The sequence below is a fragment of the Pinus tabuliformis genome, chromosome 4_1 (genome assembly GCF_031772625.1).
Source record: "Pinus tabuliformis cultivar Carrire ecotype Pingquan chromosome 4_1, CPIR1, whole genome shotgun sequence".
Taxonomy (NCBI): Eukaryota; Viridiplantae; Streptophyta; class Pinopsida; order Pinales; family Pinaceae; genus Pinus; species Pinus tabuliformis.
In genome coordinates this window covers 885,457,873-885,465,876 of record NC_142303.1, presented here as the reverse complement: position 1 = coordinate 885,465,876, position 8,004 = coordinate 885,457,873, and the positions used below count along the sequence as shown (strand labels likewise).

The window sequence follows — 8,004 nt, the reverse complement described above, 5'->3', positions numbered from 1 at the left end:
AAATACTTACAACCTATTCATGAAGATATTTGTTTGTGAAAATTTTATATGCAATTTGATTCTATCCTTGGTTTGTGAAAATTTTATATATAATTGATTTTATTGTTGGTTTTTGACAAAAACAGGTATATCATGGTGATGGATTGACTTAGTTTTTATTAGTTTAGATTAACTAATAATTTATATTAGTTTTTAATTAAAATTTGAATTTATTATAATGTTTATCAATTTGAGATATAATTTCAGATTTTCAAAAATTGCAAAGTTGAATGATTTTGTTTAATCATTAAATAAAATTTACATATAAATTCTACTCAATTATGAGATAATAACATATTTGAGAAAACAATCATGAATAATAATATACTTTTTATAAAAGTAATAAATAAGTAAAATTATATTTTATATGATAATATATTTATTAATAAAAGATAAATTTAATTACTGCATTTTAAAACTATATACATATAAATTAAGTTTTTTTCCTTTTATTTATACATATATTTTTTTATATAAAATAAATAAAAAATTTAAATTTTATTTCACATGTTCCTTTATATATCCTATTATATATTAACTTTTTTTAACACTTTGATATTTTTCATTTAAATATTTGAGTTCTTTTGACCTTAAAAAATACTACTATAAAAATTTAGAATACATATAAATTTGTTTTTTATTTGCTATTAAATACTAAAACAACTTAAAACTGTAAATGACTTTAAAACATTATTAAATCAAATTTACTACATATTCCTGAAAACATAATTTTTATATGCAATTTGATTCCATCTCGGTCCTGCGAAAATGCACCAAAATTCCATTTGTGAAAATTTTATATACAATTGATTTCATCCCTGGTCCCGCGAAAATTCCACCTTTGTTTCTGAAAATTCTATATACAGTTGATTCCATTCCTGGTCCCGGGAAAATTCCATATTTGTTTGTGAAAATGGTCCCAGCAAAATTGTAAATTGCTGTTAAATTTTTACTCACTAAAGAGTATAGAATTAGAGTCCAAGGGTGTTTAAATTCCTACCATGTGCAGGACGGTTGAACTGACATGCCTCGCCCAGCATACACGTGGAATTGGAATTTCTGTTGAAAATGAGGAGGTTTCGAGATGATCCTGAGAGATACTTAATTGTCGTTTGAGAAATTTTCTGGCTAACTTTCTCTCCACCTGACGTTTTGTCACTAGCGGGGGCGGAGTGAAGTGGTCTGGATTTTACCACATGGTCTAATCACTATCCTAACCCCCTAGGCCATTCTGATGCTATATATACATCCATGGATTACTCCCAACCTTGACATGTTGACTATGGGTTCTCTAACAGTACTAACTTTCGTTTGTGTAGTCTGTGCTTTGTGATCTTTGGGACAGGGCCAGCAAGTTGGCTATGGCTATCGTCTAGTCTCTTATGATCAAGGTTCTGATGGGAGCTTGATTGGGAGCCTGGAACTCATCCAGCAGACTAATACTTATGGTCCTGATATTACACACCTTAGACTCTATGTCAAGTACCGTTTCGGCTCTATTTCTTTTTCCCCATTGGGTTGCTATTAATTTGTCGTTCCAGTTTCTGCACTGTGTGATTTGTCGTTCCAGTTTCTAGACTACTATCTGTGTTTTGGGTTTGGTGGCTTTTGAGTTACAGGGGTTGACAAATTTGAAATTGTAATGCAGACATGAAACAGAGGATCGGGTGAGAGTTCATATAACTGATGCACAGAGCAAGAGATGGGAAGTTCCGCAGGAGTTGCTGTCCAGGGAACAAGCGCCTGCCGATCTGCAGATAAGCAGCAGGAAGGCCAAACCAGCCAAGTCAGCTTTCGAGTTCTCAAAGTTTCCTGGAGGCGAGTTGATCGTCTCCCTCATTGCCAATCCATTTGGGTTTGCAATAAAGCGCAAATCCAATGGGGATGTGCTCTTTAACTCTTCCTATGGGAACCTGGTCTTCAAAGATCAGTATCTGGAGCTCACCACTGTGCTTCCTGCAACAGCTTCCCTGTATGGATTGGGCGAGAACACGCAGCCCAACGGGATCAAAATTGTTCCCAAAGAACCTTATACTCTGTATGCAACTGACTTTTCTCCAGCAAACCTGAATACAGATTTGTATGGATCCCATCCTTTTTACATGGATGTAAGAAACGGAGGGATCTCTCATGGAGTTCTGCTCATGAACAGCAATGGGATGGACGTTTTCTACATTGGTACTACATTGACCTATAAGGTCATTGGGGGCGTGCTCGACTTTTACTTCTTTGCAGGTACTTCTCCCTTGGATGTTGTTCAGCAGTACACTGCCCTCATTGGCCGCCCAGCTGCTATGCCCTACTGGGCCTTTGGTAAGTTCTTTACTGCATTCTTCTCTATCTTACCATGCATAATCACATCTAGCTCATAGTGGGAGGTTTCAGTTCCTGTTCTCACATTGATGTCTGGCCAATTACCTACACATTTTAGAATATGACACAAGGGCAAAGGGTAGGGTTTTGGGCTTTTTGGCATATTGGATTTACAGCAGAAACTTTCACAAAGGTTTAAGGGTGTGTTTGTTGGAGTTTAATAGAGTTCAAATCTCTTTGCTGTGTTGGATCAATACAATATGGGCACGCTGAACTCTAAACCTCAAGCGAATCCAAAACTGAGATTTGCGAGTTGGGTTCTCATGCTCGTAAACACATTATATATATATATATATATATATATATATTTTTAATCTTGGAAAAAGACCTTCATGTGAAAATGGTTTATCTCCTGCACCTTCTAAGCCTGATTTTCAATTTTCGTAAGCACATTGTTGCTATATTTTTTTTATCTTGGAGAAAGACCTTCATGTGAAAATGGTTTATCTGCTGCACCTTCTAAGCCTGATTTTCAATTTTCGTAAGCACATTGTTGCTATATTTTTTTTTATCTTGGAGAAAGACCTTCATGTGAAAATGGTTTATCTCCTGCACCTTCTAAGCCTGATTTTCAATTTTCGTAAACATATTGTTGCTATATATATATATATATATATATATATTTATAATTATCTTGGAGAAAGACCTTCATGTGAAAATGGTTTATCTCCTGCACCTTCTATGACTGATTTTCAATTTTAGTAAAGTACGATGCTATAAATTTATCTCCTGCAACTTCAAAACCTGATTTGAATTTTAGTAAAGTACGATGCTACACATTAATGTTTAGTGCCGATTCAATTTGCATTAGGAGTAGCTAGGTGATTTACCCTCTTTGGTCAAAAAAAATTTAAAAGCAAATTAATGTAATGTATCTTGAGATCTTCTCTAGTGAGACCTAGAGTCGAGAATATGCCTTATCCCCAATATGTGCTTCCTATATTTTTATGCTGGGTTCAGATAGACAATCAGAGTTCAGATTTTGTACATTGTTGTCATTGGTTATGGTAGGGTTCAGACAGAAAATAGAGTTACGAGTTTGTCTATTGTTGTCATCAGGTATAGAGTTGTAATATTGTCGGGATTTAGATTAGTTTAAAGAGCTCATTATTTTTCTGGGAAAATCGCAGAAATTCAAAGAGTATTTTAAAAATATTTGGTAGGAATTTTTGGAAATCTAGTTATATTTTCAAATTGTAGATGCCAAAAAAAATCACAGAAATTTAAAGATATTTTGAAAAATATTAGTAGAAATTTTTGAAAATCTAGTTATACTTCAAATTTTAAATGCTTAGAAATTTTTTAAGATGCTAAATTTATTTCCAGCATCAAAAAAATAATTCAATCAGTCCCTCTATTAAATTTTTTGATAAAAAATTTAGACGAAAAAGAATTTGGTTGTGGTCTCGGTAAGCCTCGCTATACAAGACCTTTATATTGTTGGGTCACATTCAACCTTTCTCTTCCCTATGTCAGGACCAATGTTCTTTCTCTTCCCTATAATTGTTATAGCTTGCATAGGTGTAATAATCAATAATATATCAGCAACTTCGGATTCTTCCTTTGTCTGGTTTTTGTTATTGGGATACTACTTAATTTGGGAAATGCATGGAAAAAGCTAAATTTCAAGTTTTAGGGTTGGTTTTTATAAGATTTCAAAAGAGTCTTGGGATATAGTTTCAGGGTTAGCTGGGGAGGTTTGATGTCCATAGTAGTTCAATTCCAAGCCAGCAAGACTATGTATACCTGGGAGTTTTTCTCAACACTTTCTTTTTTTCCGTCGAAAAAAAACTATAAAGTTTTACCGTAGAAAATGATGATAAAATTTTATTCATGGCGGCCTGAGATGGTTGAAGCTAATTTTTGGATGATGTGGTGTGGTGCAGGGTTTCATCAATGCAAATTTGGATACAAGAACGTATCAGACATAACCAATGTGGTGGAAAACTATAACAGATCTCAGATACCTCTGGATGTTATATGGAACGATGACGATCACATGGATGGAGCCAAGGACTTTACTCTTGACCCTGTCAACTATCCTGAAGATAAGCTGCGACCCTTCCTTGACCGAATTCATGCCAATGGAATGAGATATGTGGTCCTTATCGACCCAGGTATGTAATCATGGCCTCCCATTTCTGGTGATCATATTTTCTGCTTCTTTTCCGATTTGATTATCGCATCTTTGCTACTTCATTCCCGGTTGGTATTTTGGCGCCTTGTTGGGCGTAAAGTAAAAGCTAAAATCGAAATTGAAGGTTTGATCGTGGCAAACTAGGCTAAGCTTATCGCCACAATTGCACCATTCTGGAAATTTACAAATTAGATTGCGACACTCCTGTGTTTCCCACCTCTGAAAGGCTGGACCGAATCTCTTTTCGACTTTTCTGTTCAATAGTTCCTTGACAAGTTTCAATTATGTCTTTTATCGTCTTTGCCACCACATGCGATTCATCGTCTGATCACCCTCTGACAGCATGATACTCTCCAAGCGCGCCAAATTGATAACGCCAGAAGGGACATGTGCCTCAACATCCACTAAGTGGTTTGTGTGGCCCGCTCAAGTTATAAGGTTGTCATGATTTTGTTTCATTAATATCAATATAGATTTATTTTAATTATAGTTTAGAGATATTAAATCAGATTGGAACAATATTTATTTGTCGATAAATTTAAATTTTTTAATATTTAATAAATTTATATTTAAAATAGATTTATAAATTATGTATAATTTTTTTATTATTTAAATTATATTTTTAAATAATTTATTATTAATAATATTTTAATTTAAAAATATAATAACTTACAAATTATTAATGATATTTGCCTGTGTTAAAAAACCTATTTTCATGCTACTAAATGACTAATGCATTTCTTAGGGACTAGAGAGGAGTGTGCAAACAAACGGAGCAACCTCAATCTTAGTCAAGAAAAGAAAGATTAGACAGCACAAACTAATTAAAGTTTCCCATGACGATATCGTGGGAATATTCTAACCCTGAGCAGATCTCTCTTTTTTGTGAACATCCTGCGACGAGTTTACATTTTTGCTGACAAATTTTTGGCGTGTATTATATGTTTATGATGATACGATAATACTTATGATGAAAACCAATATCTGAGCGAAAATGGCATTTCTAGGTGAATATTTAGTATTTGTTGATTGATTAGTGTTATTCCACCAATTTATCCCGTATCTGTGCAGGGATCGCGGTCAACACGAGCTACGGCACGTTCCAGCGGGGAATGGCGGACGACGTTTTCATAAAGCACGACGGGAGCCCATTCATGGGGCAGGTGTGGCCCGGCGCTGTGTACTTCCCGGACTTCCTGAACCCAAAGACGCTGAATTTCTGGGCGGACGAGATCTCTCGCTTCTACCAGAGGGTCCCCGTGGACGGTCTCTGGATCGACATGAATGAGGTCTCCAATTTCTGCACTGGCAAGTGCTCCATCCCCACAAACCGGAGCTGCCCGGGCACGGGTTTGCCGTGGGTGTGCTGCCTCGACTGCACAAACATCACCGCCACCCGATGGGACGTGCCACCCTACAAGATCAACGCCTCCGGTGCGGAGGCCGCGCCCGGGTTCAAGACCATCGCCACCAGCTCCGTCCACTACAACGGCGTCCTCGAGTACGACGCCCACAGCCTCTACGGCCTATCGGAGGCCATCGCCACGCACAGGGCGCTCCAGAATGTGTTGAACAAGCGCCCCTTTCTGCTCACGCGCTCCACCTTTGTTGGCTCGGGGTCATATGCTGCGCACTGGACGGGAGACAACAAAGCCGTGTGGGAGGACATGGGCTACTCTATCTCCACCATACTCAACTTCGGCATGTTCGGTATGCCCATGGTGGGCGCTGACATCTGCGGCTTCGGTTCCGACACCACGGAGGAGCTCTGCGGGCGGTGGATTCAACTGGGGGCCTTCTATCCCTTCAGCAGAGACCATTCTGATTTTTTCGCCACACGCCGCGAGCTTTATCTCTGGGATTCAGTTGCCAAATCAGCAAGAAAAGCTTTAGGGCTGCGTTACCGCCTTCTGCCTTATCTTTATACGTTGAACTACGACGCCCATACCACTGGAGCTCCCATTGCCCGCCCTCTGTTTTTCTCGTTCCCACAGGACCCGGAAACCTACGCTCTCAGCAAGCAGTTTCTTCTCGGCCCAGGGGTTCTAATTTCCCCCGTGCTCTACAACAACACCACATCGGTGAATGCTTATTTCCCAAAGGGGACCTGGTATAACCTCAACGATATGACCATGAACGTGAATTCCAGTGGGCAGTATGTTACCCTCCAAGCTCCCATGGATACCATTAATGTTCATGTGTGCGAGGGCATGATTCTGCCCATGCAAAGAGGGGGGATGACCACTACGGCGGCCAGGATGACCCCTTTTACTTTGATTATTGCGTTCCCACTGGGGTTCCAGTCTACGGGAGGGAAGGCCAAAGGGCACCTCTTTTTGGATTCCGGCGAAGATGTGGAGATGAAGATTGCAGAGGGGAAGTCCACATACGTTGATTTCTCTGCGGAGTCAGATGGGAAGAAAGTGAGACTGGTGTCTGAAGTTGAGAGTGGATCGTATGCTCTTGGTCAAGGGTGGGTAGTGGAGAAGTTGTTGATCCCGGGACTCTCCTCATCTCATATATCTCAGATTGCATTCCAGTTGGATGGGAAGCCATTCTCTTCCTCATCTTTTACATACTCAGTACAACCCCTTTCCAGCAGTGCTGAGCAGAGCCAGGGCAGCGATGCAATATTGGAATTGAATGGCTTGGCTCTCCCTATAGGAAGGAACATTGACTTCTCATGGACTTTGATATCTTGATTGGTCATAACAGCTTTTATAAGTTATACATTTCCGCAGGCAAATCTGTTACGTAAAAATAATTCTAATAACATCTTGAATATGTCGTTATACATGCTGTCTGTCCCCTAGAGGCGAATGGTCGAGTTCAAATTTAATGTGTGAAGGATTACATAGGTTCGACACCTCTGGCAAAGCTTGCTAGGAATCAAAATATATCCATATCCACGAGTTATTGTCTGTCCTCTGGTAAATTAATATTAATGGAATCTTTATTACGATGGATTAATATTAATGATCGTCCACACTCTATCAAGTGAATCTCTCCTGATTCACTTGATTTTGAATTTATCGAGGTTAATTATGTACACTTTGCCTCTTTGATTTTGAATATATGATTTTTTTTACACAGTCAGTTTAAATTTTTCATAATTTTTTAAAATATTTTATAAGAAATATTTTGTTATTTTAAATATATAAATAAATTTAATATTAAAAAAATCATAAAACAATAAAATTATATACATTTCATAATTCAAATGTATATTCCAAATAATCATAGTGTTAGAATCATATTAGAAATGGATACAAGTCGTAATTTGTTTTTACGAAATTCAATGGATTAACCTCCTTTCATCCATAAAACAATTAAAAATAAATTAGATATTTAATTTTCAAGGTAAAGATTATGTAAAATTAAATTTAGAAATTATTGTTTTTGGTTTTATTATTTTAATAATAAACTATATTTTATTTTTATTAATTTATAAATAT

At 37.3% G+C, this 8,004-nt stretch overlaps 1 pseudogene across 1 annotated transcript; it reads left to right on the top strand.

The window, feature by feature from the left end:
• Positions 1–1,197: 1,197 nt before the first annotated feature.
• On the top strand, positions 1,198–7,343 carry LOC149179021 (alpha-xylosidase 1-like; annotated as a pseudogene). Its single transcript, XR_016258244.1, has 4 exons — positions 1,198–1,521; positions 1,688–2,352; positions 4,299–4,529; positions 5,621–7,343. The product of XR_016258244.1 is annotated as an alpha-xylosidase 1-like (transcript).
• The last annotated feature ends 661 nt before the right edge of the window (positions 7,344–8,004 follow it).